A 16,553-nucleotide genomic window follows, 5' to 3' on the forward strand; every position below is an offset into this window, starting at 1 on the left:
TTTTTTTTAAATGATGTATTTTTATTTTATGTGCATTGGTATTTAGCCTGCCTGTGTGTCTGTGTGAGGGTGTTGGATCTCTGAATCTGAAGTTACAGACAGTTGTGAGCTGCCATGTGGGTGCTGGGAGTTGAATCTTGGTCCTCTGGAAGAGCAATCAGTGCTCTTAACCACTGAGCCATCTCTCCAGCCCCCAAGACAGAGTCTCATTATGTAGTTCTGGCTGTTTTGGAACTCACTAAATAGACCAGGCTGGCTTCAAATTCAGAGATCCTCCTCCTTTCAAGTTCTGGGATTAAAGGTGTATAACACCACACCCAGCCAAAAGTAAATGAATTTTAAATACATTTTAAAAATTTAATTTAAATATTTTCTTCCAGGGCTTAGAGAGATGGCTCAGTGGTTAAGAGCATTTGGTTTGGTTCCCAACACCCACATGGTGGTTCACAATTCTCCATAACTTTAGTTCTGGGGGATCTGATGCCCTCTTCTGACCACTGTGGGCAATAAGCACACATGTCCTACACAAACATATGTAGGCAAAATATACATAAATAAGTAAATAAGTCTAATTTAAAAAATAAAAGACTGTTTGCTATGGGTTCTGGTGATCAAACTTTGGTTATCAGGATTGTGCCGTTTTAGTCACTGAACCTTTGGCCAGCTATATATTTTTTTCTTTGTTTTTTTTTTTGTTTTTGTTTTTGTTTTTAATATGGAACGCTTCACGAATTTGTGTGTTATCCTTGCACAAGGGCCATGTACATCTTCTCTGTATCGTTCCAATTTTAGTATATGTGCTGCTGAAGCGAGTACCTCTTTGGTTTTTTGAGACAGGGTTTCTCTGTGTAGTTTTGGTGCCTGTCCTGGAATTCCCTCTGTAGACCAGGCTGGCCTCCAATTCAGAGATCTGCCTGGCTCTGCCTCCTGAGTGCTGGGATTAAAGGCATGCACCACCACCATCCAGGGCCATATGTGTTTTTATCAGCTATGTAATTCTTTCTAGGTCGCTCATCTTTTTTTTTTTATGTGGTCCATACTGTCTTAGAACTCAGTTTGTCGACCAGGCAGACTTGGAACTTCCAGAAATCCCACCTGTCTCTCCTCCCAAATGCTGGAATTAAGGACATGTGCTGCCATGCTTGGCCTAGGCCTCTCATCTTCAATCTTCAGTTGTCTTTACTGAGCTAAGTCTTGTTATTTATCTGGGTTATTTTGATGGTTTATGCCACTCCTGGCTATACTTGAAATCTCTGGCCATTGCTTTCATTGTGTGTGTGTGTGGTGTGTGTGTGTGTGTTCAGTGTATATGTGTGTACAAGGAGGGCCCTTGTGCAGATGCTTTCATGCCGTAGCAAATGTAGAGGTCAGAGGACAACCTTGTGGTTGTTACCTTTCAGGGTCAAGTGGCACAGAATCTTCTTGTTTTGTCACTGTTTGCTAGGCTAGCTGGCTAGTGAGCTTCTAGGGCTCCTTCTGTCATTGCTTCTCGTTTTTGCTGTAGGAGTGCTGGGATTATAGATGCACTTCACTTTACCTGGGTTTTACATGGGTTCTGGGGATTTGAATTCAGGTTTTCATGGTTCTGTGTAATCGGACTTTCTTTGGAATAATTGCCAGCCCCCAAACAGTGACATGGAGACATACTAATTTTGCAAGCTTGGCTTGTTCCCAACTAACTCTTATAATTTAAATTAACCGATTTCTATTAATCTACAATCTGCCATGTGGCTCTTTACCACTCATCCATTCTGTACATCCAACTCCCTCTGTGTCTGACTGGAGAAATCTATGCACCTCACATTCTTCCTAAGTTCCTCTTGATTCCTGGAAGTTCCTCCTATTCTTTCCTACCTAGCTATTGGCCACTCAGCTCTTTTATTAAACCAATCAGAAGGTGCTTTAGGCAGAGACACAGTTTCACAGTCTACAAAAAGATTATCCCACAACAGTTATGGGGCAAGTGTATTGCCCCTGAGCAATCTCCCCAAACCTAATTGTTTGTTTTGAGGTGGAGTTTCACTATGTAGCCTTGGCTGGCCTGGAACTTACTATTGTAGACCAGGCTTATTTGTAACATAGAGATCCACCTGTCTCTGCTTTACTCAATTAAAATAAGTGAACATGCCTGTGTTTGTGTGTGTACATGTATGTAAATTATTTTTTATTTTACATATGTGGGAATTTTTTTCTGCATGTATGTTTGTGTACTACTGTGTGCCTGGTGCCTGCAAGGACCAGAAAGAAGGCATTGAATCCCTTGGGACTGGAGTTACAGATGGTTGTGAGCTGCCATGTGGGTGCTAGGAATTGAATCTGGGTTCTCTGGAAGAGCAACCAGTGCTCTTAACCACTGAGCCATCTCTCCAGCACCCTTACTCATTTTTTTGATAGGTGTTACATACATATGGTAGAAAATTCACAACCTGAACATGGGTTTAAAGTGAGAAAAAAAAATGACACCTCTCTGGAGGCAGAATATTCCTGCTTTGGAATCTTTCTACTGATAGTCTGGACTCCCCCACCTTTTTTTAACTTGATGCTCTAAAGAACTTTCAATTACATATTAAAATCTAGACTAATATGATTTCCATATACCTAGTATCAAGTTTCAAAATTACCATTCCTTTTTCTTTTTCTTTTTTTCCCTGAGACAGGGTTTCTCTGTGTAGCTTTGCACCTTTCCTGAATCTCGCTCTGTAGACCAGGCTGGCCTCGAACTCACAAAGATTCACCTGCCTCTGCCTCCCAAGTGCTGGGATTAAAGGCGTGCACCACCACTGCCCGGCCAAAATTACCATTCTTTATAATGAATTTTAGTGTTGAAAATACTGTAAAATACATATTTTGAAGGGACACAAATTCAGCAGCATAGATTTTTATTTATTTTCTCTGGCACTACATATGTACCAGTGCCTCATTCATACTAGGCAAATGGTCTGTCACTGACCTTTGCCCTTTTTATTACTTTTTTTCCCTTCCTTCCTTCCTTCCTTCCTTCCTTCCTTCCTTCCTTCCTTCCTTCCTTCTTTCCTTTCTCTCTCTCTCTCTCTCTCTCTCTCTCTCTCTCTCTCTCTCTTTCTTTTTTTGACACAGGGGCTCGGTAATTTACATAGGCTGGCCTTGAATTCACTCTATAACCCAGGCAGACCCTTAACCTGTGATTCTTTTACTTTCAGTCTCTTAAGTTGCTGAGAGGACAGGCCTATGACACTAATCCCTGTGAGTTTTATTTTGTTTACATGTGTGTCTGTGTGTCTGTGTGGGTGCATGCTTTCCACTACATGCAAGTGGAGATCAGAGGACAGTTTGTGGGAGATCTGGGGATTGAACCCATACTTGATGGCAAGTGCCTTTACCCACTAAGCCATCTTGCTTGCTTTTTAAAATATATTTTATTGTGGGGGTGGGGCAGCAGCAGTGGCACATACCTTTAATCCCAACACTTCGGAGGCAGAGGCAGACAGATCTCTGAGTTTGGGGCCAGCCTGGTCTATAAAGAGTTCTAGGACAACCCGAGCTGTTACACAGAGAAACCCTGTCTCCAAAAAAAAAAAAAAAAAAAAAGTTTAAGAAAACATCAATATATAGAAGGTAGGTTTTTGTTTTTTTTTTTCTTTTATAGTGACTTTGGAGAGGACAAAGAACAACCTTCACAACAAGTGAAAGTTGAGAGAGATTAAGGTGTAGAGTGAAATGTCTGAAGCACTAATTCAAGGTGTTCATAGAACTCAAGAGTTGTACTTCAAGGAAGAGATACTGTCTTGGTAGAGAGCAACAGAAGAATGCCACACCAAAGCAAAATCAAGTGTTTAAAGATGTGGTAATAACGTGACTACTAAAAGTCCCTTTTCTACTTCCCTGTCTGAGGTGGTACTTAGTTGATGACAAACAAGCATTAGCACATTCAGATGTTTGGGTTTAGTTGGGGGGGGGTGTTTAGATTTATTTTTAATTTGGTGTATGTCTGTGCCTGAGAATGTGCACATGAGTGCTAGTGTCTATGAAGGCCAGAGGTGTTGGATCCCTATGGAACTGGCTGGGAACTAGACTTTGGTCTTCTTTTTTTCTTTTTCTTTCTGGAGCTGAGGACCGAACCCAGGGCCTTGCACTTGCTAGGTAAGCACTCTACCACTGAGCTAAATCCCCAACACCGTCTTCTTGTAGGAGCAGCAATTACTCGAAACTCCTGAGCCATCTCTCCGGTTTTTGTGAGGGGTGGGAAGGGGGAGGGAGGAAGGGAGGGAGGGAGGGAGGGGGGAGGAGAGAGAGGCAGAGGAGAGAGAGAGAGAAAGAGAGGAGAAATGTGTGCGTGTGTATACATGTACACCTGCTACAACACACATGGAGATCTGAGGACAACTTGTGGGAGTCTGTTCCCTCCTTCTATCATGTGGGTTTGAGCACTAAAACTCAGGTTATCAGGTTTGGTGGCAAGAACCTTTACTCACTAAGCCATCTCACTGGACTCTCTTTTGTTTTTTGGAGATGCATCTCACTGTGAAGGTCTGATTTGTCTGGATTGTGCTTTGCAGATCAAACTGGATTGGAACATATGACAATCCTTATCTCTGTCAGTTGCTGGGATTATGGATATTCATCATCCCATTTAGCCAAGGGTTGAATTTTGTTGTTATACAAGTGTAAGCATTTGTGACTTCCCTAAAATAGAACTTGATGCCCTTACAAAGATAGAGGACAAGAAATAGAGAGTGAGAGCAAGTCATTAGTCAAGTATTAAGAAATTAGGTGTTCATGCTCCTGGTCACCCAGAACCAATAGGAAACTGTGAATACAAGGATAAGACAAGATCAAGAATTTAGGACTACTCTAGTTAGTTGTCTTGTGGGCTCTGTTAGAGTTGTTTTGCCTCCTAGAAAGGTTGATTATAATTTTATATGTTAACTACTTTAACTCTGTAGGTGATCATCATGTTTCTGTTTTCTAGGAGTTGACAGGGGAATTCTTCAGTTCCTTTGGGAAAGAAAACTCCCTCATAGAGAGGTCTGGTTTAGAAACATTAAATGAAAGATGAAATATACCTAGTATAATTTCTCTATTCCTATGCAGTGATTAAGTCATTGAGTAGAGTATGACCAACTATTTAAAAAATTATTTTATGTATATGGGTGTTTTGCCTACATTATGTCTGTGCACTTGCATGCTTAGTATCCTCAGAGACCAGAAGAGGACATTGGATTCCCTGGAACTAGAGTTACAGATGGTTGTAAGACACCATGTGGGTGCTTGGAACTGAATGTGGATCCTCTGGAAGAGCAGCAATGCTCTTAATCTCTGAGTCATCTTGTTAGCCCTGTAAACCCTTTTGTTGTTGTTCCTCTTAGCTCAGGCTGTCCTCTAGCTCACGCTATAGAAGAATGTAGAGGGTTTGGGGATTTAGCTCAGTGGTAGAGTGCTTGCCTAGCAAGCTCAAGGCCCTGGGTTCAGTCCTCAGCTCCGGGGATGGGTGGGGAGAAGGGTAAGTCTCTACTTCCCAGGTGCTGGAATTACAGTGTGCCCGGTTTACATGGTGCTAGGGATTGAAGCAGGACCAGGCAAGTACTCTGCCAACTGAGCTTTAGTCCCAGCTGCATGTTAAGGCTTATTGAGTGAGCACATTAAGGGAGACTACTTTTATTTTATTTTTTTAAGTGCTACTCTTGGAGGCAGAGGCAGGGGGACCTCTTGAGTTTGAGGCCAGCCAGGATTCTATTACACAGAGAACCCCTCCCCCCCCCCCAAAAAAAAAAAAAAAAAAAAGAAAAAGTGCTACTCTTTTTTATTTACTTAAGTACTCAGAATGCTGGAGTTAGAACCAGGGCCTGGCACATGCCCTGGTAAGTGACTCTGTTAATAAGCCTTATCTCTCAGTCCTTCCCCCAACTTACATTTTTTTGTTTGTTTGTTTTGTTTTTGTTTTTTAAGGACTGGAAGTGTTTTTATATCCATATGAAAGTCCTTTTGAGATAGAGTCTCCTGGAGCCCTGGCTGGCTTGGAATTTGCTACATAGACAAGGTTGGCCCTTGACCCACAGAGATCTGCTAGTGTGCCTCCTGAATTCTGGTATTGAATATGTGCACTCTCTTGTCTTAAATGAGAGCAATACCTAGGGCTGAACTGTGATAAGGACCTATTGAATACAACCTGTCATGACATACAATATCAATCACTTGGTGGATAGCTTGTTGTAGATGCAAGATTTTTTGTTGTTTTAATTGCTGAGGGGCTGAAGGGATAGCTCAGTGGTTAAGAGTGCTATATCACTTTTCAGAGGACCCAATTTGGTGCCTAACATCCACATTGTGTGGTTCATAACTGCCTGTAACTTCAGGTTCCAGGATCTGACACCCTCAATGTAGCCTCCAGGATGCTATACATGTCCACAAACTTACATGCAGATACACAAACATACACATAACTATAAGAAAATTAGACTGGAGCAGTGGTGCTTGTCTTTAAATCCCAGCACTCAGGAGGCAGAGGCAGCCAGATCTCTGAGTCTACATACCGAGTTCAAACCTAATCAGGGCTCCACAGAGAAACAATCAGTCATTCTCTCTTCCTGGTCTCCTGCCCCTCAACCCTCCTGAGACAAGTCCTGGGCCCCCTTATACATGCTAGGTAAACAGTATCAATGAGCTATATATCATTTTCCAGTTTTTCTGAAATTTTAAGTTTAATGTATTGCTTTGGAAACCATTGATTTAGAAAATAATATCTCTTGAGTATAATTTTCTGTTTACTCACTATTTTCGGAACCTTACCATTAGTGGAGAAATAAGAGTTTTGTGAGAGTCTCATGTAGGTTTTGTAATTGTATTTTAATTTTTACAGAATCAAATGAGGCACTCTTGAGCTGTAGTATATTGATGGTATTTATCAGTTGAAAAGCACTCACCCCTTGTTGTTCCTTATTAAAGTCTTAGTTCTTGAGTAGACAAAGATCTTAGAACACCCTCAGCTAAGAGCGAGCTTCAGTGTGGTGGTGCATGCCTTTAATCCCAGCACTCGAGAGGCAGAGGCAGGTGGATCTCTGAGTTCAAGGCCAGCCTGGTGTACAGAGCAAGTTCCAGGACAACCAGGGGGTGTGGGGTGGAGACAGGGGTTCTTGTAAGATAGGACTAGCCTCTAATTCCCTATATAGGGACCTCAAATTTTTTTGGTTTTTCCAGATAGGGTTTCTCTGTGTAGCTTTGGAGCCTGTCCTGGAACTAGCTCTGTAGACCAGGCTGACCTCAAACTCACAGAAATCTGCCTACCTCTGCCTCCTGAGTGCTGGGTTTAAAGGTATGTGCCACCACCACTAGTACATTTAGGATTCTTTTTTTTTTTTTGGTTTTTCAAGACAGGGTTTCTCTGTGTAGCTTTGCGCCTTTCCTGGAACTCACTTGGTAGCCCAGGCTGGCCTCGAACTCACAAAGATCCACCTGCCTCTGCCTCCCGAGTGCTGGGATTAAAGGCGTGCGCCACCACCGCCCGGCTAGGATTCTTAAATAGCTTTTACAGAACTACACCCCTAGTCTGCATAAACCATTTTTATTTTTTTTTTATATTGTGTGTTTGTGTGTATGCGAGAGCTCATGTGAGTATGAGTCTGAGTGTATATCTGCAACACACACACACACACACACACACACACACACACACACACACACATATATATGCAGTAGCCCTCAGAGGTGAGAAGGCGTGTGGATCCTCTGGAACCAGAATTACAGATGGTTGTGAATCACCGTGTGGATGCTAGGAACCAAACATGGGTCCACTGCAAAAGCAGTAAGTGCTCTTAACTGCTGAGCCATTACTCCATCTTCAGGCATAACTTTTTTTTTTTTTTTAATTTATGTATATTGGTGGTTTGCCTGCATGAGAGTGTCAGATCCACTGGAACTGGAGTTAGACAGCTGTGAGATGCCATGTGGGTGCACCTGGGTCCTCTGGAAGAGCAGCCAGTGCTCTTAACCACGGATCCAGCCCCAGCATAAACCATTTTTAAAGTGTGTGTGTGGGGAGGGCACTGGAGAGATGGTTCAGTGGTTAAGTGCTCTTTCTGTTTTGCAGAGGACCCTGTTTTGGTTCCCACTACCCACATCAGGCAGCTCACACTGGCCTGTAACTACAGCTCCAGGGGAATCATGCCTTCTGTCCTTGACACAAGTTCATGCAGACATGCACACATACCTATACATAAAAATAATCTTTCTAAAAACTGTTCACAGAACTGAAGGTGCATTTAACTAATATGTACAAGGCTTTGAGTTTTCAATTCCCAGCTCTCCACCACCACAGCACACCACAGCACACCACACCACACACACACACACACAAACACACACACACACACACACACACACACACACACACACACACACACGAAAACAAAAGACAGATGAGAGTGTAGCTCAGTGGTAGGGTACTTGTCTAGTACTTATGACATTTATATCACATCAGCTCTACTAAAAGTAAAACTCCAAACTTAAGAGTGTGATTGTGCTTCAATTGTTCGAGATCTTGTCAATTGATAGGGCTACATCAGCTGTTACCTGTAGGACAGCTTCAGGAAAAAAAAAATTGAAGCTGGGTGTGGTGGCCAACACCTGTAATTCTAGCATTCAGTATGCTAAGGCTGGATTGAGGATTGCTGCCAGTTCAAGGCCAGTTTGGACTATAGTGTGACTTTGTCTTTTTTTTTTTTTAAATTTTGAGCTGGATGTGGTGGCATGTGCATTTAATCCCAGCATTGAGGCAGAGGCAGGCTAATCTTTATGAGTTTGAGACCACCCTGGTCTACATAGTGAGTTCCAGGATATCCAAAGCTATATAGTGAAACCCTATCTCAATTTGATGACCATGTCTGCTGCTTTATCAGTACCTGTGCTACGTACAGTACTTAAGTAAGGTTGAAGAAAATTAGCTTGAGTCTGACATGCACACTCCTGTAATCTAGTACTCACAGATGCTGTCAGGAAGATCTTGAGTTTGAGTGTTTGTAGTGGGATGGTGGTTGTAAGGGGGAATTAAATAAGGAGGTCGATAGTGTGTCTTTGTGTAGTATTTTTGTAGGTTTTTTTTTTGTGTTTTTTTTTTTTTTTTTGTAGTCTTGGATGTTGACTCTGGAAACTAAATAGTTAAAGCACCATGCTTTGAGAGGAAACTAGCTCTCATGAATGAAGGCAAACTTTGGCAGTAGGCCAGAATAATGGTGGGGGGGGGTAGTTAGGGTGGGAAAAATAACTGACTTTTGTACCACAAACGACTTCTTAAAATTAAGAGATAATCCCATGTCCTGAGGTTATAAACCGGCTACAGCTGGCTCCCTAGCTCCGCTAGGCATCATGGGTAAAGTAATCGTCCCCCTGTTTCTTTTGTTTAATATAACATTATGCCATGTGATTGGCAGCATTGTACCGGATTGGAGACCAGGTTTGTGCAGGTCTCTCATTGTGGCTGCTTTGCATGGGGCCACCTCTGAGAGCTTCTTTTACTATAGGAAAGACACAATAGGAAAGAGAGTGAGGGACCCCACACACACCAGGAGGGCAAGGAAACCTGCAGTCTAAATCCATCTCTCCTGTTCTGTTTGTATGTCCCTCTTTTTTGTCTCCAGTTTTCTTGGCAGCTAGGCGAGAGAGTAGAAATTATAGAAGTACCTTAGCTGTCTTTCCACCCCACCACACCTTTTTTCTTTATCTAAAAGTAGAAACGCATTTGTTTTGAGTCCTTCACAACTGTTTCCTGATTGTGTGGTTTCTGGTGGAATTGAAGTAATAAAACACTGTTGCTTTTTAAAATTTGTTATGGAATAATTATTTCTCATACAAATATCTTTTCTCTTTTCTGTTTGGATCCTCTTACCTTCTGCCTTATCCATTTGCTGTAATGGTAACGGTTTTTGGCTCCAGTATGCTATAAGCAGCATGTGAAGGTTCGTTTTCTCTTGAGCCTCCTGCCTTCCTTCCTAGGCACCCCCCCTTCCTCCTTCATTTTAAAAAATGTCTTTTGTCTGCTGCAGGATGGTTCTAGCTCCCCTTACCCTGATACTCCCCCTTACATGTTAGCTCCAATCCTGCTCTGTGAATGGAATCAACCAGCTGACTGAGTGCTGGCATCATGCCAGGGGGTTGTGAGAAGAAATGAGAATGTGCGCGCTCTCGTGTGTGTAAGCATATACAGAACACAAAGGGAAAGGCCTGCAGTCTAGGAAATCACAGGCTCTTATATAAGGAAGTCTACGTCATCTCTGCTTGCTTGTGCTGTGGGCAAGGAGATGGAGGAGGCTTAGAGTGTAGGAAGATATCTTTTTGACACACATACATATTTTCTTTGCTGTCTTAAAACAGCAGGTATTTGTATTGCAGCAAATAAGAGAGGACGTACTGCTGTGTACAAATAGTAGCAACCATATATTTGTGGGGGCAATAGTAACTTTAAGAAGGTGAGGCAGAGCCAGTTGTTGATAGTGGTGGTGGTGGTGGCGGCGGTGGCTGTGCATGCCTTTAATCCCAGTACTAAGAAGGCAGAGACAGGCGGATCTCTGTGAGTTCGAGGCCAGCCGGGTCTACAGAGCAAGATCCAGGACAGGCACCAAAACTGCACAGAGAAACCCTGCCTAGAAAAACAAACAAATAAAAATGAATGAAAGAAAAATAGAAAACAAAAGTACAGTTCTGTCACTACTCTTTTGCATTTATGTGTGTTTGCTTCATATGTATGTGTTATATATGAAGTAGCTTTGTTTGGAAATGAGAAAGTATGTTAACAATAAAAAATTTACACTAGCCGGGTGGTGGTGGCTCTTAAAAAAAAAAAAAAAAAAAAGGCAAGCCAGCACTCAGGAGGCAAAGCCAGGCGGATCTTTGTGAGTTCAAGGCCAGCCTGGGCTACAGAGTGAGATCCAGGAAAGGCGCAAAGCTACACAGAGAAACCCTGTCTCGAAAACAAAAAACAAACAACAACAAAAAAAAAGTTAACACTATTACAGTTGGTTTTTATGTATGTGTGTTTGTTATTGTTCCCATCTGACTTTTCAGAATAGTGGCACTGATGTACAAGGATTGGGAGACGTTTAGAGTTGGAGGAAACTTAAACTGGTTTATCCTGTAATAAGGGTTTGTTAGATTGCAGTGTAGAAACTCCTTAATTGATTGGGAACGCTTGTATCTTTTTGTTTAAAAAAATTACACGCCCCCGCCCCCCTTCAGTCAAGGTCTCATCACTCTATAGCCTAGTCTAAACTCAGACTCACTATGTTTCTCAGGCTAGACTTGAATTTGTGATCCTTTTGCTTCTGTCTTTCAAGTATTGGGATTACAGGTATGTACTACTGGGTCTGGTTTTACAAATCTCTGTTCTTGCCATAGATTTAAATGTCTGTGGTGTCTTGAATTTTGGAATAAAATTCTTTTGTTAGGAAGGTAATATGAAGTTGCACCTTTTAGCACCTAACCTTTTTTGTTTTCATTCGTATTGGAGATCAAGCAGGGCTTTGTGCATGGTGGATAAAAACTCTACCACTGGGGGGTTGGGGATTTTAATTTAGCTCAGTGGTAGAGTGCTTGCCTAGCAAGTGCAAGGCCTTGGGTTCGGTCCTTAGCTCTGGGGATGGCGGGGGAGGAGAACTCTACCACTGAGTTACTTGCCTAGTCTGAGGTTAAATTTTTAAGGTTTTAGCACAGGATTGACTAAAATGGCTGCCTGCTTATTCCCTAGGCTGTCCAGTTAGTTATTTTCCCGCCCCAGTTTGCTACAGCTCAGTCTCCCAAGTTCCTTTGTATATGCGTGGAGGTCAGAGGACTTAGTTCTCTCCTTGGGTCCCTGGGGATCGATCAGACTCAGGTCATCAGGCTGGACAGCAAGCATCTTTATCCACCAAGCCATCTCTTGGGCCTGTAGATAGGTACTTTCTTCTTTTTCCCTTCTTCTCTCCCTTCCTTTTTAGTTAAGCTTCTGGTTTTGGTATCTGGTTTTGGCTTCAAAGAATGGCTTCTTTTCTATTTTATGGAACAATTTGAGAATTACTAATGTTAACTCTTCTTTAGTAGTAGGTGCCTGGCCTGGTGGCACATGCCTTTAATCCCAGCATTGAGGAGGCAGAGACAGGAGGAGGATCTCTGTGAGTTCAAGGCCAGCTTGGTCTATAAAACAAGTTCCAAGACAGTCAGGCTACACAGAGAAACCCTATCTTGAAAAACCAAAACAAAACAAAAGTTGTTTGATTCTTTTTCTAACTTGCTGGTTATTTTAGCTATAATGTACAAACAGTATCTATTTGTGAGCCTCCTGGTGCTAGGAATTGACTCTAGGGCCTTGTGCATGCTGGACACACAAGTACAGACCCATGTCTCTAGCCTGGAGTTTGGGGATGTTCTTTGATGTTTTAAATTACCTTTTTATTTATTTCTTTTACTTTATGTGTGTGAATGTTTTACCTGCATGAAGATCTCAAAGCCCACCGTCACAGTGACACACTTCTTTCAACAAGGCCACACTTCCTAACTGTGCCACTCCCTATGGGCCAAGCATTCACACACCTGAGTCTGTGGGGGCCATACCTTTTCAAACCACCACACTGTGTATTAACTAAAATGTGGTGTGTGGCTGTACTTTTATTACTGTGAACCGGGTCGGGGTTTAGTGACAGTCAAAGCCAGGGTTCATGCTATAGGTAGCTTTTGGGTCAGTTTTCTGTTTTGGTGTGTGTGATGGGGATGCTGCGTGGAGCTAAGCACTTCCTAATAGGTTTTCTATACCTTGATAGTAGATTTCTCCACTGACGTGGTAAGCCAGGTCAAGCCGAATTGAAAAAGTAAAAGAACAGGTTTATTTTGAGCAAAGCAATTCTGCAGTCCCCAGAGATAGGGGCAAGAGAAATCACATGTCTGAACTAAAGCAGGGAATTTAAATACCCTGTAGGTGAGGGGTGATGACTTGTCTTCCATAAGCTGGGTTTGTGCCCAAGTATGGTATGCTTAGGCAGGGTCTTGGGCCATCACAGCCACCAAGAATGTGGAACTGGGTTTTTGGTGCCTTTTCTTTGTTGGAGATTTTCTGAGGCAGTGTTTGGAGAGAGAGGAATGAGGCTTTCGCAGGAATGAGCTGGAAGTCCAGCCGAGCAAACACTTCCTTCATGCTAACTCCTGAGCATGTGCTCTATTGCCAAGCTGTAGCCCCAGCCTCTGAATAGAGTGTTCTTTCCTTTGTTGAGAAGAGATAGGAGTGACAGGAGATAGGATCTCATGTAGCCCTGGCTGTCCTTGAACTTACTATATAGTTAGAGCTGATTTTGAACTCCTGATCCACTTACCTCCACCTCTGAGGTTACCATGATTACAGTTGAGTGCTGCTTTTCTTTGATCTTTGAGTATTCTTTTAAAGAGACCGTGAGACCAAAGAATCAAAAAATGCTGTGGCTCAAACAAGAAAGAAGAATTTCACTGGGGGGTGGGTGGGGCATACCTTTAGTCCCAGCACTTGGGAGGCAGAAGCAGGCAGTTCTCTGACTTTGAGGATTGCCAGGGATACTTAGAGAAACCATGTCTGGAAAAACAAAACAAACAAACAAACAAAAAAAATCCCAAAACCCAAGTATTTCTTTCTTGTAATGCCCAGGGTGAGTCATCATGTTACTTTGTTCCATACAGTAATCTATAGATGCCAGTTACTTTTACATTGAATTTTCTACTGATCCTGAGAACCATGTGTTTTGGGTATTAGAGCTTATCTGAATCACCTGGATGGGTTTTAAGAACACAGTTATCATCCCCAGAATTTCAGTCTCCCTGTGTCTGGAATGGAGCTTAAGAATTTATATACCCAACAAGTTTGGGAGGGTGGTGGGAAGGATGGGGTAGGACAGATTCTCTCACTACCAGTAGGAGGAGTACACATTCCAGGGCTTGTCAGTCCATCCGTCCCCCTTTTTTGTAAATGTGTGTGCATATGTGTGACTGTGTGTGCCATGTGTGAGTGTCTAAGGAGGCCAGAAGAGGGTGTTATGTGCCCTGGAGCTAGAATTATAGGTGGTGGTGACCATCTGAAGTGGGTCTGGGATTGAACCCTGGTCCTCTGGGAGAGCAGTAAATGCTCTTAAATGCTCAGTCATCTCTCCTGTGTCCTTCTCTTAAAGATCCAAGCTGAGTTTCAACCAAAAGGGAAGGGGGAAAAGACATGGAGGAGTTGGCCTACCTTCTTTTCCTTCTCTGTCAGGAAGTGGTTTACATCATTTCCACTGTTAAGAGGTTAGCCTTAGGTAAGAAATGTATTTATTGCAGGGGCTGGAGAGATACCTTAGCAGTTAAGAACACCCCTGACTGCTCCTCTAGAGGTCCTGAGTTCAATTCCCAGGAACCACATGGTGGCTCACAGCCCATGTATAATGAGATCTGATGTCCTCTTCTGGTATGCAGGCACACATGCAGGCAGAACACTGAATATATAATAAACTAAATCTTAGAGAGGAGAGGGGCCGGGAGAAAGAAATATATTGTAGCCAAAAAGTGATGTGGCCAATTTGCATTACTATGAAATAAAGAAGTTATTTTTGTTTGTTTTTCTTCGAGACAGGGTTTCTCTGTGTAGCTTTGGACCCTGTCTGGAACTCGCTCTATAGACCAGGCTGGCCTCGAACTCACAGAGATCCGCCTGTCTCTGCCTACTGAGTGCTGGGATTAAAGGTATGCGCCACCACTGCCTGGCTAAGAAGTTAATGTTATAAAAACATTTATTTAAAGAGGTAGGGAGGAAGCCGGGCAGTGGTGGCGCACGCCTTTAATCCCAGCACTCGGGAGGCAGAGGCAGGCGGATCTCTGTGAGTTCGAGGCCAGCCTGGGCTACCAAGTTAGTCCCAGGAAAGGCGCAAAACTACACAGAGAAACCCTGTCTCGGGAAAAAAAAAAAAAAAAGAGAGAGAGGGAGGGAAGAGGTAGGGGTGTGTGTGTCTGTCTGTCTGTCTGTCCAGAAACAGTGACAGTTGTTCTGCAGGGCAGACACTTGAGGTAGCAGCAACCTAAATGGAATTGTAGAACTGGGAGAATTTTTCCAGAGGTATATTCATATAGGAAGCATATTTTTTTCCTTCCTTAGATTTTATGGAGCTTTAGTGGAGAAGTTTAGTTATTTTGTTTTTTGTTTTGTTTAACATTGGAGAAATGTGGTACACATGTGGAGGTCAGAGGACAGCATGCTGAGTTTTCTTCTACCACATGAGCCCTGGGAATCAGCAAGCTAGTCCCAAGTACCCTTTTACCCACTGAACCATATTGTTGGTCCAGGAAGTTAATTATAATATAGGCAGTGAGCAGCAGTATCATTGAGAAATTGGTGGATCTCTGTGAGTTTGAGGCCAGCCTGATCTACAGAGTGAGATCAAAAAAACTAAAAAAGAAAAAGAGATTGGGAGAATACACACTTTATTAGGGTTATGTTTTATCCGATGGTGTTTATGTAGAAGCATGGTGAGGGGTCAAGGGTGGTGGTATATGCACATATAGGAGTGAGGCCGCCCACAGAAGATTGGGACAGACAGGTTTGGTTAGGAGAGTGAAATGGAGGCTAGGCAATAAGTTATAATGAACTATTAAAAACCTTAAAAGAGGGCCTGGGGAGGGAGGCAGGAGAGAAAATTGAAACAACAAAAAAATCTAAAGAGAAGTCTTAGTTTTATTAAATTGAAACAGCAAGGAAAAGCCGCTGAAAGCTGTTCTGTCCTTTAAGGTCTTGAGGTTCTTTCTGGTAATATTCTGCGTAATTATTTTCTCCCTTAAGTCATGGTCACAAAAGCCATTTAGCGGTCTGGAGAGACAGCTCAGCGGTTAAGAGCATGTACTACTCTTCCAGAGGGCTTGAGTTCAGTTCCTAGCACCCACACAAGTGCCTTACAGCCTCCTGTAACTCCAGCTCAAGGGTATCCAATGCCTTCTTTTGGCTTCCATGGGTACCTGCATTCATGTACTCATACCCCCACATAGACACAGGCATATACATGTAATTAAAAATAAAACCTTCTGGGGGAATCTTAATGCCTTGGTGTTAGTTGCCCAAATATGGGTGTTTGATCCATACTCAGTTCAAGCAAATATATATAATGGAGAAAAAAGAGGGAGTGGGGTGAGAGTAAGGTTTTTGTGAAAAAAGAACCATCATTTTCTGTGTCAACTTAAATAAGACCATTGATAGATAGTCTGCATAAGAACCTAAGACAGATTTATTCTAAAACAGCTTCTTCTATGTCCACTTAATTTTGGAGAAGTACTGTTTGTCTCAGAAGAGTTAATAAATTGTACTTATCTTTAGGCTTAGTACTTTACTTAGGCTTGATACCTTATAGCAACACTGGTGATGTTTGTAGCAATGTGCCAATATCTTCTACACTTGTGCCAGGTTATTTTCTCAGATTTGTTAAATCTCTTTTCTCCCTTCTACTGTGCCAAGGATCAGAACCATGGCACTAGATGTGCATGTGCTCTGCCAATGAACTACAGTCTCAGCCTACCACATTTATTTTTATGTTGGTTGGTGTCTGTCTTAGTCACTGTTCTATTGCTGTGAAGAGACA

The 16,553-nt window shown here is 42.5% G+C and overlaps 1 protein-coding gene and 1 non-coding gene across 4 annotated transcripts in view; one reads left to right on the plus strand and one right to left on the minus strand.

Annotated features, from left to right (window-relative positions):
- Positions 1-16,553, plus strand: part of Gatad2b (GATA zinc finger domain containing 2B) — an 82,998-nt gene that overhangs the window by 25,219 nt on the left and 41,226 nt on the right. The gene's annotated exons all lie outside the window — the stretch shown is intronic.
- LOC121830587 (U6 spliceosomal RNA) lies at positions 710-816 on the minus strand. Its single transcript, XR_006073804.1, has one exon. It is a non-coding gene; the product is annotated as a U6 spliceosomal RNA (small nuclear RNA).

This window comes from Peromyscus maniculatus, chromosome 6, assembly GCF_049852395.1.
Source record: "Peromyscus maniculatus bairdii isolate BWxNUB_F1_BW_parent chromosome 6, HU_Pman_BW_mat_3.1, whole genome shotgun sequence".
NCBI classification, from domain to species: Eukaryota; Metazoa; Chordata; class Mammalia; order Rodentia; family Cricetidae; genus Peromyscus; species Peromyscus maniculatus.